The 15,381-nt window shown below is 39.1% G+C and overlaps 1 non-coding gene across 1 annotated transcript; it reads left to right on the plus strand.

Annotated features, from left to right (window-relative positions):
• The first annotated feature begins 3,133 nt into the window (after positions 1 to 3,133).
• On the plus strand, positions 3,134 to 3,260 carry LOC122427878. Its single transcript, XR_006265576.1, has one exon. It is a non-coding gene; the product is annotated as a small nucleolar RNA SNORA40 (small nucleolar RNA).
• Positions 3,261 to 15,381: the final 12,121 nt, after the last annotated feature.

A 15,381-nucleotide genomic window follows, 5' to 3' on the forward strand; every position in this document is an offset into this window, starting at 1 on the left:
TTTTTTCTAAAATTGTTCTGTTACAGTTCCTGTGCCTTTACATGTAACTTTAGAATAATCTCATCTGTATCTACAAAATATTCTTATTGGATTTTTATTTTAATTCATTTAAATCCATATATCAGTTTGAGAAAAATTGGTTTCTTAAGTATATCAAGTTTTCTAATTCATGAACATGGTATCTCTTTTCACTCATTTGGGTCTTTCTTTTTTATTGAGTGTTTTTTAGCTTTAGTGTATAGATTCTGTACATGCTTGTAGTTAGAATTATCCTAAATTATTTTTATGGAACTATTTTAAATTGTATAGGGTTTTTTTCAGTTTACAATTGAACAATTGAAACTTGCTAGTATATAGAAATACTGAATGCCACATATTGTAGTGGAACTTTTTCAAAGGAAACTATCAGATGGTGATTGGAATCAAAACCATTTCACATGAGGACAGTGAAATTTCATCAAAGAAATGGATAAATTTGCTTTCAAATAGAAGATAGAAGGAGATGAAATAGATTATCATAGCTGACTTCAAAACACTGGAAAAACTATGAATAACTTTAGGAGTCATACATTTATTTTACAGAGTTAAAGTCTGAAATCAGTGAGAAAGTTGGCATTTCTGCTACCTAACACATTTAAGAATTAATCTGTTGCAATCTGGAACTCTCCAAGAAAAAAGATCTGTGAATATTTCTTCATAGTTTTTTCTATCAGAAGTCAGCCAAACTGAATAGCCTACTTATTTCTAAGCTTTTAGAAACATGTCCTCCAAGCTTCCTGGGTCTGCATTTTGGTGTCTGGTTAATTTGTGGGAGTTCTCAGTCATTGTTGCAAATATTTCTTCTCCTTTTTCACTTTCTTTTCCTCTGATATTTCTATTACACATACATCACACCTTTTGTTGTTGTCCTTGGACATTCTGTTCTGTTTTTTAAAAATTGTTCTTTGTTCTCTTTGCTTTTGGGGTTTTGAGGATTCTATCAATATCTGTCTAGCTCAGAGAATCTTTCATATCTTTGGAAAGATAGTCCCAACCAAAGAAGGTTAATACCTTTGCTCACAAGACTTCGAGAAACACGAGAGACTCGTGGAGAAATGTCTTGTAAAAGATAAAGAAGGAAGGACAAAAAGAAGGGAGGGAGGAAGGAAGAAGGAAAAAGAGCCAGGGAGAGACGAAAGAGAGGAAAGAAGGGAGAGAGAGATTTTCATACATGTTCCAAAGGAAACAAATTACCTCCAGAGGTAAATGTTGGCTAAATTAAGCTTGTTCATATGCATAAAAGGGCTTCTCTGGTGGCTCAGAAGGTAACTAATTCACCTGCAGTGCAGGAGACTCGGGTTCGATCCCTGGGTTGGGAAGATCCCCTGGAGAAGGAAATGGCAACCCACTCCAGTATTCTTGCCTGGAGAACCCCTGGACAGAGGAGCCTGGTGGGCTACAGTCCATGGTGTTGCAAAGAGTCAGACACAACTGAGTGACTAAGCACAGCACAGATGCATAAAAAGACTTTCTGTTAGACCAGAAAGCAATATTGTACAACTCTGTATATTTGAATGAGAAGAAAATTTAAAGATAATGGGCTATTTGAGGAGATTGCTAGAAATATTTTCATCTTCACCTCCATGAGCCAGTCCCATTTCTGATTATATTACCTCAGATATGCTCCATGATAGGAGTCTCTCTCCATCTCTGATTTTTGCAAAGAATAATAATACAATTGTCCTAAAAGTTTTTGAGATGCAAGTTTGATTCTAAACGGCCTTTATTCTAGAATGTAAGCAAGACTGAGCATATTTTAGTACCACCTATGCCAATATGGCAGGGCAGTATCAGTGTACCTTGCCCCAGAACCAGCAGTGATGACACCCACACTAGGTCTTAGCTAAGAATTGCACAAAGAAGACTCCCCAGCAAAGCAAAGTAAGTGAAGTGAAAGTCACTCAGTTGTGTCCGACTCTTTGCGACTCCATGGATGGACTGGAGCCCTCCAGGCGCCCCTGTCCATGGAATTCTCCAGGCAAGAATACTGGAGTGGGTTGCCATTTCCTTCTCCCGGGGAGCAAAGTAAAAGAGGAGAAAATAATAACAGACAACTTCTCACATGTAAGCCACTTTTCGCAGGAATATCAAAGAGACAGATGTACACGCAGAGTGAATGGTGGCAGAGCCAGAGAAATGTTTCTTATTTATAACTGTTTTATTTATCCATGTTGCCTCCTAGATTGGAGTAACCTGAGAAACGTGGTTTGCTTACAAAAGACTGACTTCATTTCTGAACACCAACATCTTTCTCTACGTTATTCACTACACATTTCATTCCTGTACATTATAAAAGAGAGATATTAAACATTAGATTGAGCTTGTTACTTCTGTTAGGTTATTTATATCTTTAGTGATTTTTACTACACTATTTTAATTTTTTCAATTTGTTTTTATTATTTATTTTTGGCTGCACTGGGTCTTTGTTGGTGCCCATGGACTGTCTTTAGTTGCCATGAATGGGGGCTTCTCCCCGTTGCAGTGTGCAGGTATCTCCTTGTGGTGACTTCTCCTGTTAGGGGGCACAGACTGTAGGCATGTGGGCTCTGTAGTTGCAGCACACAGGTCTAGTTACTCCAAGCCATGTGAAATCTTCCCTGACCAGGGATCGAACCGGTGTCCCCTGCTTAGGCAGGCAAAGTCTCATCCGCTGTGCCACCGGGGAAGAGCAATATGCTTTATTTTTAAGAGCAGTTTTCAGTTCACAGCAAAACTGAAGGGAAGGTACAGAATTTTCCCATATACCTCCTGCTCCCACACATGCATAGCCTCCCTCATTATCAACATCCCCACCAGGGTGGTATATTTGTTATAATTGCTGAAGACAGATATCTTTTAAAGACAAATCTAGAATTAACCTTGTGACAATCTTTCTCCCCTCAAGCAAACATTCCTATTTCTTAGATACAGAAACATATAATTTTATGTGTAACATAGTTTTTAAGTCAATGTAAGCACCTATATTAACATATATCAGAAATCTCAAACATAAAACAAATGTATTCACATAGTTAAAATTCTATCTGCAGCTCCCTCCTCTGTTCACTCTCTTGAAATGCAGTTTCCCTTCTGCCTTTTAAAATAGGTCATGTATAGCACTTGTGTTTGTTTTTGTTTAATTTGTGGGCAAAGACTTACAGACAAGTGCAAAAGTAAGTCCTCTTTTGCAACCCACAACTCACTGTTCAGTATGAGTTTTGATACAGATAAGAAGGAACATGATCCATAAAATGGGTGTGTATTGATGAGCTTAAAGATTGCTTCCAGGGCTATAAAGTTAAATAAGCTTTTAAATTACCAGCTGTATTGATCCTAGTACTCAGTTTTAATGTTGACATAAAACAAACAAAGATGGGCTCCTCTTTTTAGGCTTTTATCTTCGGAATACAGTGTCTGGATTTTCCAAAGGTATTGGCATATCCCAATGATCTCTGTCAAGTTTTAGGGTGTGATAACTTAGGAATTAATATGATTTGAACTTGATAAGCTTTTAGAGAACTAGACATCCTATCTCCTGACCCTAAACAGGATCCTATAGTGAACTGCTTGAGGAAATTGGATCTTAAAGATTACAGGCATCACAGCTGTGGATTGAGCAGAACTTTTTGTAAGGGCTGCCTTGAAGATGACAACTTTGGAGGAACTATGGTGACTGGCAGTGGAAAGAATCAGGACGTGTGAAAATCCTTAAAAATTTATTGACTTAAATAACTTTGCCTATGTTATGAATAAAAAGAAACCTTTGTGCAGGAAAAAAAAAATAGGTCATGTAGGCAGTATTGTTTTATTACCAGATTTTCAAGGGATTTTCTCTGGACAACTCTCCATTTCTGAAAACTAGCATTTTCCTTTTTGATAACTTAGCAGCTACAATATCAGGACAAGGAACCCAAATTCAACTGCACAGATTATTTAAATTCCTCTCATCAAAACCTCAACATCTATTTTAATCACAAGATAGCTTTCAAGCCTGTAATATTTTTTGTTTAAACTGGAAATTGGCCCGTATCACTCAGACCTTGTTTTTCTAAGCTGACTGTGTCACAGAACTTGCACGTAGCTCCGTACTTTCATATGGAATGAATTATACCACCAATGGTTAGTCCAAAATTTCTCATAGTAACTTTTAAGGCAATAAGCAAGGATAGTCCTTTGAGAGACTTTTGAGTTGGGTGTGCTGGTATCACCACAGCATCAGGGACATGGCTTGTCATCTTGCCGTGAGGAAGGAACTCTATCTTGCTCAGTAAAAATAATGATGAGCATATCATTTTTTAGTATTTTTGTGTTGAATGGAGAAACGAGTGTTTAAAACTATCTACCAGATTCCTGCTGCCTTCAGGATAAGGACAAAACCCTTCATGATTGAACTCTTGGTTCTCAGGGGCCTTTCTAACTGTAACTCTGGAGGAGAATACTAATTTCTGTCCTATGCAGCAGAACTACTTGTTCCCAGGACAGTTCTTGGACATTCCAGGACACATTTACAGTGTCTTGCTTGACTACCAAAATAGACAATAACCATGTTATGGATAGATTTTACTAAATTCATTTTCTGAGGGCAAACTCATTCCAAAGTTCATTCTCTAAACATCCGCATCAGTCAGGGAAAGCTATGTTATGCCAAAGTAGCAAATAATCCTATACTCTAAGTGACTGAAAACACTTGAGGTTAGTTTTTCTCACTCACAGAATATGTCCATAGCTGGTCAACAGGAGGGCTTTGTGGGGAATAGTTACCCTCAGGCCAACAACAACCAAGCTGATGGGAAGATCTCATCCAGAACATGCCAGTCACAGTGACAGGGAGAAAAGAGAACAGCAGAGCACGTCCTGGCTCCTCAGTGTCTGCCTGATGGTGCCACACGATGTTTTCGTTCAATCACTAAGTTGTGTCTGACTTTTTGCGACTCAATGGACTGCAGCTCGCCAAGTTTCTCTGTTCTTCACCATCTCCGGAGCTCGCTCAACTCATGTCCATTGACTCAGTGATGCCATCCAATCATCTCATTCTCTTGTCTCCCCCTTCTCCTCTTGCCTTCAATCTCTCCCAGAATCAGGGTCTTTTCCAATGAGTCCACTCTTCGCATCAGGTAACCAAAGTATTGGAGTTTCAGCCTCAGCATCAGTCCTTCCGGTGAATATTCAAGCTTGATTTCCCTTAGAATTGACGGGTTTGATCTCACTACTGTCCAAGGGACTCTCGAGAGTCTTCTCCAGTACCACAATTCAAACATCAATTCTTTGGTGCAAAGCCTTCTTTATGGTCCAATTCTCGCATCTGTACATGACTACTGGAAAAACCACAGCTTTTTTTATATGGAACTCTGTCAACAAAGTTATGTCTCTGCTTTTTAATACACTGTCAAGGTTTGTCATAGCTTTTCATCTAAGGAACAAGCATCTTTTAATTTAATGGCTGCAATCGCGATTTGCAGTGATTTTGGAGTCCAAGAAAAGAAAATCTGTCACTGCTCCACTTTTTCCCCTTCTATTTGTCATGAAGTGATGGGACCAGATGCCATGATCTTAGTTTTTAAATGTTTCAAGTCAGCTTTTTCACTCTCCACTTTCACCCTCATCAAGCTCTTTATTTCCTCTTCTACCATTAGAATGGTATCATCTGCATATCTGAGGTTGTTGAAAGCCTGGCATGTAGCATGATGTACAGTGCATAGAAGTTAAATAAGCAGAGTGACAACATACAGCCTTGTAGTACTCCTTTCCCAATTTTGAACCAGTCCGTTGTTCCATGTAAGGTTCTAACTGTTGCTTTTTGACCTGCATACGAAGTTCTCAAGAGACAGTTAAGGTGGTCTGGTACTCCCATCTCTTTAAAAAATTTCCACAGTTTGTTGTGATCCACACAGTCAAAGACTTTAGCATAGTCAATGAAGCAGAAGTAGAGGTTTTTATGGAACTCCCTTGCTTTCTCCATGATCCAACAAATGTTGGCAATTTGATCTCCTGGTTCCTCTGACTCTTTCAAACCCAGCTTCTACATCTGGAATTTCTTGGTTCACATATTGCTGGAACTGAACTTGAAGGATTTGGAGCATAATCTTGCTAGTATGTGAAATGAGTGCAGCTGTACTGTAGTTTGAAAATTCTTTGACATTGTCCTTCTTTGGAATTGTAATGAAAACTGACCTTTTCCAGTCCTGTGGCCACTGCTGAGTTTTCCAAATTTGCTGGCACTTTTGCAGCAGCATCATTTAGGATTTGAAACAGCTCAGCTGGAATTCCATCACCTCCACTAGCTTTGTTCATAACAGTGCTTCCTAAGGCCAACTAGTTCATACTCCAGGTTGTCTGGCTCCAGGTAAGTGGCCACACCATTGTGGTATCCAGGTCATTAAGACCATTTTGTATAGTTCTGTGTATTCTTGCCACCTCTTCTTAATGTCTTCTGCTTCTGTTAGGTTCTTACCATTTCTATGCGCATTGAGCCCATCCTTGCATGAAATGTTCTCTTGATATCTCCAATTTTCTTGAAGAGAACTCTAGTCTTTCCCATTCTATTGTTTTCATCTATTTCTCTGCATTGTTCACTTAAAAAGGCTTTCTTATCTCTCCTTGCTATTCTCTAGAACTCTACATTCAGGTGGGTATCTCTTTCCCTTTCTCCCTGTCTTTCACTCCTCTTCTTTCCTCAGCTATTTGTAAAGCCTCCTTAGACAACCACTTTGCCGTATTACATTTCTTTTTCTTGAGGATGGTTTTGGTCACGACCTCCTGTACAATGTTGTGAACCATCATTCATAGTTCTTCAGGCACTCTATCAGATCTAATCCCTTGAATCTACTTGTCACTTCCACTGTATAATCGTAAGGGATTTGATTCAGGTCATACCTGAATGGTCTAGTGGTTTTCCCTACTTTCTTCAATTTAAGTCTGAATTTTGCAGTAAGGAACTCATGATCTGAGCCACAGACAGCTCCAGGTCTTATTTTTGCTGACTATATAGAGCTTCTCCATCCTTGAGTGCAAGGAACATAATCAATCCGATTTCAGTATTGACCATCTGGTGATGTCCATGTGTAGAGTCATCTCTTGTGTTGTTGGAAGAGGGTGTTTGCTGTGACCAGTGCATTCTCTTGGCAAAATTCTGTTAGCCTTTGCCCTGCTTCATTTGTACCCCATGGCCAAACTTGCCTGTTATTCTGGGTATCTCTTGACTTCTTACTTTGTATTTCAATCCCCTGTGATGAGAAGGACATCTTTTTTTGGTGTTAGTTCTAGAAGGTGTCATGGGTCTTCATAGAATCTGTCAGTTTCAGCTTCTTCATCATCAGTGGTTGGAGCATAGACTTGGGTTACTGTAATATTGAATAATTTGCCCTGGAAATGAATCAAGATCATTTGGTAGTTTTTGAGATTGTACCCAAGTACTGCATTTCAGACTGTTGTTGACTATGAGGACTACTCCATTTCTTCTAAGTAATTCTTGCCCACAGTAATAGATATAATGGTCATCTGAATTAAATTTACCCATTCCTGTTCATTTTAGTTCCTAAGATGTCAATGTTCAGTCTTGCCATCTCCTGCTTGACTATATCCAACTTATCTTGATTCAAGGGTCTAATATTCCAGGTTCCTATGTGATATTGTTCTTTATAGCATCAGACCTTACTTTCATCACCAGACAATATCCACAACTCAACATCATTTCCACTTTTGCCCAGGCACTTTATTCTTTCTGGAGCTATTACTAATTGCCATCCACTCTTCCCCAGTACCATATTTGGACACCTTCCAACCTAGGAGCAACTCATTTTTCAGTGTCATATCTTTTTGCCTTTTCATAGTGTCCATGGTGTTCTCCAGACAAGAATACTGGAGTAAGTTGCCATTTCCTCCTCCAGTGGACCACGTTTTGTCAGAACTCTTCACTGTGACCCATCTGTCTTGGATGACTCTGCACGACATGGCTCATAGCTTCACTGAGTAATATAAACCCCTTCATCATGACAATGTTGTGATCCAGGAAGAGGAAAATATTCTTAGACAAGAACAAAAGATTAAGATAATACTTAAGAGTAGTTCAGGTTAATCAATTGCAGTATCTTCCCATAGTTCAGTGCTGTTCAGTAAAGAAGATGATCAACACCACAACATACAAATATGCGCAAGCCTCACAAGTACATTAAATGAAAAAATCTATTCAGAAAACTACATAAAGTTTAAATACAAACAGACTCAAGTGACAGTGGAAAAAAGGGGATTATCTTGTGGAGGATGGAGGTAATATTGACTGATGGGCTGGCTTCTGAGCTGCTTGTAATGTTGGTTTTCAATCGGGATGTGAGTTTCAGAAAAGTATTCTCTTTGTGAAAATGTATTAAGCTGTACACTTGTGATATTGCCCTTTTCTATATGGATTTTACATTTTATACTTCATTATCTTCATTAGACTTCAATGAAAAGAAAGGAAAATGTGTCCTCATTTGTTGAAACTCAATGAAAAACAGATCCCACTCTCTAGAGACATTTTCACCACCCAACTCAGGGAAATTTTCATTTATCCTCTACCCAGGACAAATGAAACTCCCTCAGGAAATAAATAGCACCTGATAAACTCGCAAGGAAAAAATTAAAAACATTCAGATACGATCAATACCAACTGTTGTATTGGTAACAGTATTTTATAAACATAAGTTTCCATTTCCCAAAAAGAATACCATAAAAGCTTATAGATCAATGAAAACTAAGTTTACTAGAGTTACTCTGGTAAGGAAAGACACAAACTGGACAGTCTGAGTGATGACTGAGAAGAAGAAAATCAAGACAAGATAAATATAAGGTTTTTAAAAAAGCAGTAAATATATTGAAATATATCTTACTCTCACTATTAAGCAGGGAAACAATAATTAAAACAACAGAACATCCTTTTAACCATTACATAGGTAAAATTTTAAAAGCCAAATCAAATCTTTACCACTTGGTAATTAAAATTCCATGTACCCTCTCTCTTATAATCACTACTAAATTAAGTAAAAAGCCTAAATAGCAAAGAGTAAAAAACAGTATGCTCTCAAAGTATGACCAGTGTTGTAGAGGAAAAATAATATATTTCCATGGTTTTATTATTAAGAAGGAATGATAAAAATTTTAAACCAACTTTTCAGCTGAAGAAAGAAAAAAAGGTCAACAACCAGGATAACAGAAGGAAGAAAATGATTTTGAAATGCACAATCTAGTAATTGCAAAATAGAAAAACAGAGCTGATAAACACCTCCAAAGATGATGGGTAATGGAAGAGAAAGCAAACAGTAAAATAATAAAATCAAGTGTAAAAACTGAAAAAAACCTCATGTAGTAGAAGAAAACAAAAACATGAAACTGGGAATGCGAGAAGGGATATATCTGAAAATTTTTGAATACCACTGAAATAAATTGTTCTCTCAGAAAATTAAAATTTCCAGAACAGATTCAAGACTTGTTAAAAATATGAATAAACCAATGAAATATTATTAAAAATCACCTTCAAAAATAGATCTAGGGGCAATAAATATTACTGAAAGTGCAGTCAAACTGGCAAGGGCTAGTATTACCTCTGTTACTTATGTTCAAGAAAAGCTGAACTGCTATCTAACCCATTTGAAGTAGTAGCTAGCAATAACCTTAATGTAAAGTAAACATAGCATAGTTTCTAAAAATAAACCTCAAACTCCTGAATGTGCAGTATTACTCTCTACTCTTGAGAGTCCCATGGACTGCAAGGAGATCCAACCAGTCCATTCTAAAGGAGATCAGTCCTGGGTGTTCATTGGAAGGGCTGATGCTGAAGCTGAAACTCCAATACTTTGGCCACCTCATGCGAAGAGTTGACTCACTGGAAAAGACCCTGATGCTGGGAGGGATTGGGGGCAAGAGGAGAAGGGGACAACAGAGGATGAGATGGCTGGATGGTATCACCAACTCGATGGGCATGAGTTTGAGTAAACTCTGGGAGTTGGTGATGGACAGGGAGGCCAGGCGTGCTGTGATTCATGGGGTCGCAAAGAGTCAGACATGACTGAGTGACTGAACTGAACTGAACTGAATTGATCCTGTTGGAAAAGTTCAGGGTGTGTTAATAGACATACAAATGTGTGAAGTTAATGAATTTAAGAAAATATGTACAAGCCATCAAGAGTTTGTGATGACAGACATAGAAAAGGCACCTGTGGTTGCCAAGGGGAAGGGGAAGGATTGGGAGCTTGGGATTAGCAGATACAAACTAGTATATATAGAATGGATCAACAACAAGAGCCTACTGTGTGGTACAGGGTGTTGTTCAGTTTTTCAGTCCTGTATGACTCTTTGTGACCCCACGGACTGCAGCACACCAGACTTCCCTACCTTCACTATCTCCAGGAGTTAGCTTAAACTCATGTCCATTGAGTTGGTGATGCCATCCAATCACCTCATCCTCTGTTACCCCTTCTCCTCCTGCCCTCAGTCTTTCCCAGAATCAGGGTCTTTTCCTATGAGTTGGCTCTTTGCATCAGGTGACCAAAGTATTGCAGCTTCAGCTTCAGCTTCAGCATCAGTCCTTCCAATGAATATTCAGGGTCAATTTCCTTTAGGATTGATTGGTTTGATTTCCTTGCAGTCCAAGGAGCTCTCAAGAGTCTTCTTCTCCAGCACCAACTCTTAGGCACTCTGCCTTCCCATATGGTCCAACTCACATGACTACTGGAAAACCATAGCTTTGACTAAACAAACTATATTCAATATCCTGTGATAAACTAGAATGGAAAAGAATATGAAAAATATATATGTGTTTCTGTGTGTGTGTATATATGTGTGTGTGTGTGTGTGTGTGTGTGTGTGCAAGAATCCCTTAGAAAATGGTGTAGCCATCATAGTCAACAAAAGAGTCCAAAATGCAGTACTTGGATGCAATCTCGAAAACAACAGAATGATCTTTGTTCATTTCCAAGGCAAACCATTCAATACCACAGAATCCAAGTCTATGCCCTGACCAGTAATGCTGAAGAAGCTGAAGTTAAATGGTTCTATGAAGACCTACAAGACCTTCTAGAACTAACACCCAAAAAAGATGTCCTTTTCATTATAGGGGACTGGAATGCAAAAGTCAGAAGTCAAGAAATACCTGGAGTAACAGGCAAATTTGACCTTGGAATACAAAATGAAGCAGGTCAAAGGCTAACAGTTTTGCCAAGAGAACGCACTGGTTATAACAAACACCCTATTCCAACAGCACAAGAGAAGACTCTACACATGGACATCACCAGATGGTCAATACCGGTCAGATTGATTATATTCCTTACAACCAAAGATGAAGAAGCTCTATGCAGTCAGCAAAAACAAGACCGGTAGCTGGCTGAGGCTCAGTTCATGAACTCCTTATTGCCAAATTCAGACTTAAATTGAAGAAAGTAGGGAAAACTACTAGACTATTCAGGTATGACCTAAATCAAATCCCTTATGATTATACAGTGGAAGTAAGAAATAGATTCAAGGGTTTAGATCTGATAGACAGAGTGCCTGATGAACTATGGATGGAGGTTCGTGACATCGTACAGAAAGCAGTGATCAAGACCATCCCCAAGAAAAAGAAATGCAAAAAGGCAAAATGGTTGTCTGAGGAGGACTTACAAATAGCTGTGAAAAGGAGAGAAGCGAAAAGCAAAGGAGAAAAGGAAAGATATACCCATTTGAATGCAGAGTTCCAAAAAATAGCAAGGAGAAATAAGAAAACCTTCCTCAGTGATCAATGCAAAGAAATAGAGGGAAACAATAGAATGGGAAAGACTAGACATCTCTTCAAGAAAATGAGGGCTACCAAGGAAACATTTCATGCAAAGATGGGTACAATAGAGGCCAGAAATGGTATGGACCTAACAGAAGCAGAAGATAATAAGAAGAGGTGGTAAGAATACACAGAAGAATTATAAAAAAAAAAAAAAAGATCTTCATGACCCAGATAACCATGATGGTGTGACCCCTCACCTAGAGCCAGACATCCTGGAATGTGAAGTCAAGTGGGCCTTAGGAAGCATCGCTATGAACAAAGCTAGTGGAGGTGATGGAATTCCAGTTGAGCTATTTCAAATCCTAAAAGATGATGCTATGAAAGTGCTGCAATATGCCAGCAAATTTGGAAAACTCAGCAGTGGTCACGGGACTAGAAAAGGTCAGTTTTCATTCCAATCCCAAAGAAAGGCAATGCCAAAGAATGCTCAAACTACTGCACAATTGCACTCATCTCACATGCTAGCAAAGTAATGCTCAAAATTCTCCAAGCCAGACTTCAACAGTATGTGAACCATGAACTTCCAGATGTTCAAGCTGGATTTAGAAAAGGCAGAGGAACCAGAGATAAAATTGCCAGCATCTGTTGGATCATCGTAAAAGCAAGAGAGTTCTAGAAAAATATCTACTTCTGCTTTATTGATTACACCAAAGCCTTTGACTGTGTGGATCACAACAAACTGTGGAAAATTCTTCAAGAGATGGGAATACCAGACCACCTGACCTGCCTCTTGAGGAAACTGTATGCAGGTCAAGAAGCAACAGTTAGAACTGGACATGGAACAACAGACTGGTTGCAAATCGGGAAAGGAGTACATTAAGGCTGTGTATTGTCACCTTGATTATTTAACTTATATGCAGAGTACATCATGAGAAACACTGGGCTGGAGGAAGCACAAGCTGGAATCAAGATTGCCAGGAGAAATACCAATAACCTCAGATATGCACATGACACCACCCTTATGGCATAAAGTGAAGAGGAACTAAAGAACCTCTTGATGAAAGTGAAAAAGTTGGCTTAAAACTCAACATTCAGAAAACGAAGATCATGGCCTCTGGTTCTACCACTTCATGACAAATAGATGGGGAAACAATGGAAACAGTGACAGACTTTATTTTGGGGGGGTTCCAAAATCACTGCAGATGGAGACTGCAGCCGTGATATTAAAAGATGCTTGCTCCTTGGAAGAAAAGTTATGACCAACCTAGACAGCATATTAAAAAGCAGAGTCATTACTTTGCCAACAAAGGTCCATCTAGTGAAAGCTATGGTTTTTCCAGTAGTCATGTATGGATGTGAGAGTTGGACTATAAAGAAAGCTGAGTGCCGAAGAATCAATGATTTGGAACTGTGGTGTTGGAGAAGACTCTTGAGAGTCCCTTGGACTGCAAGGAGATCCAACCAGTTCATCCTAAAGAAAATCAATCCTGAAATTTCACTGGAAGGACTGATGCTGAGGCTGAAACTCTAATACTTTGGCCTCCTGATGCAAAGAACTGACTCATTGGAAAAGACCGTGATGCTGGGAAAGATTGAAGGCAGGAGGAGAAGGAGACAGAAGATGAGACGGTTGGATAGCATCACCAACTCGATGGACATGAGTTTGAGTAAACTCCAGGAGTTAGTGATGGACAGGGAGGCCTGGCATGCTGCAGTCCATGGGGTCACAAAGAGCCAAACATGACTGAGCGACTGAACTGAACTGAACTGAGTGTTACTGAAATCTTGATAAACTTGGAGAATTCTGGTCAGGTATCACAAGAAATTTGTATTTGTGACCTTTTAAAAATGAATGTGTACTATTTCTCGGGTAGTTAGTAGAAGGTATTAGGGCCTTAGAGCTAATTTACTATTATTTTGTTGATTAATGGCTCTCCCTTTTGCAAACAGAAAAGAAAATTTTGTTAAATAGTTTTTACACTTTCTTTAGTTTAATTCATCTCATGTTCCTTTATGTATACCCTCCCTCCCATATTTTTTCTTCCCAGATCTGGTTCCCTATACCTGGAGCTTCCAATCTCAGAAGATATTTACTTTTTCTCTTCTCTCTCTACCACTTCTCTTTCTTTCTCTTTCTCCATCTACCAATCCCAACCTGAGGAATTACAGCTATTCACAAAAAGTAGTCCTCAGCTACAGCAACTATTAAAAACAAAGAGAAAAGAAAATGAATACTGCTGTACTTTGATCAATTAAAAGCTTTCTTCATTTGTAACCTAAATACATAACAAAAACATAATCAAATTGTAGAGTCATTGGTAGTTTGAAGTAAAATGCTTTCATTTGCCTGGTCTTCCTCTCTACTCAACAAAACTTCAACTCCACATTAGCTACATCTTTTATACTGTTCTGAATAGCAAAACCATTAGTATATTTTACACTGGATGTTTTACTTAATTATAAAATAAATTCTTCCTATCTTTAAATCGTTGTCTTTCCCACAGAAAAGACACACCAAACAAATTATATGTAAAGTAACTGCCATCTTTCCAAGAGATCATCAGAATAATCTGATGATTAAGAAAGACAAAGTTTAGTACATCTACCACAATAAAGGATAGCAACACTTTGACAAAGGCTTAATAGCCTTAGAAGGAGAATAGAAGGTGATATTCATAGGATTGGGGAGTCTGAGTACAAATGGCTTCGGATAGCTCTTGCAAAGCGGAGAACTTTTGTTTAGGAGATTGGGCAGAATTTCTGACATCATAGTTCAGAGTTGGTGGTACGGTGACCAACTCATCCTTGGTTTCCCTGGACTTTCCCAGTTTTAGCTTGAAAATCCCACATGCCTGTGTGCATTCAAGTCACATCATATCAATTAAACTTAATTTGTTCATATTTTTATTGTGGCAAGGTATATATAATACAAAGTGGGCTTCTCTGGTGGTTCAGACAGTAAAGAATCTGCCTGTAATATAGGAGACCAGAGTTCAATCCCTGGGTCAGGGAGATCCCCTAGAGGAGGGCATGGCAACCCACTCCAGTATTCTTGCCTGAAGAATCCCACAGACATAGGAGCCTGGCAGACTACAGTCCATGGAGTTGCAAAGGGTCAAAACTACTGAAGCAACTTAGCACCCACACAACAGGTGCATATATAATATGGGGGCTTCCCAGGAAGCTTAGTGGTAAAAAGAATCCATCTGCCAATGCAGGAGACACAGGAGATGCCAATATGATTCCTGGATCGGGAGGATCACCTGGAAAAGGAAATGGCAACCCACTCCAGTATTCCTGCCTGGAGAATCCTGTGGACAGAGAAGCCTGGTGGGCTACGGTCCCTAAGAGTCACAAAGAGTGGGACACAACTGAGCGAATGTACACGGATGCACATATATGACCTTTGCCATTCTTTGGGGCTTCCCTGATAGCTCAGTTGGTAAAGAATCCCTCTGCAATGCAGGAGACCCCAGCCCGATTCCTGGGTCAGGAAGATCTTCTGGAGAAGGAATAGGCTACCACTCCAGCCTTCTTAGGCTTTCCTTATGGCTCAGCGGATAAAGAATCCACCTGCAATGCAGGAGACCTGGGTTCGATTCCTGGGGTGGGAAAATCCCCTGGAGAAGGGAAAGAAT

This window comes from Cervus canadensis, chromosome 25 (genome assembly GCF_019320065.1).
Source record: "Cervus canadensis isolate Bull #8, Minnesota chromosome 25, ASM1932006v1, whole genome shotgun sequence".
Classification (NCBI taxonomy): Eukaryota; Metazoa; Chordata; class Mammalia; order Artiodactyla; family Cervidae; genus Cervus; species Cervus canadensis.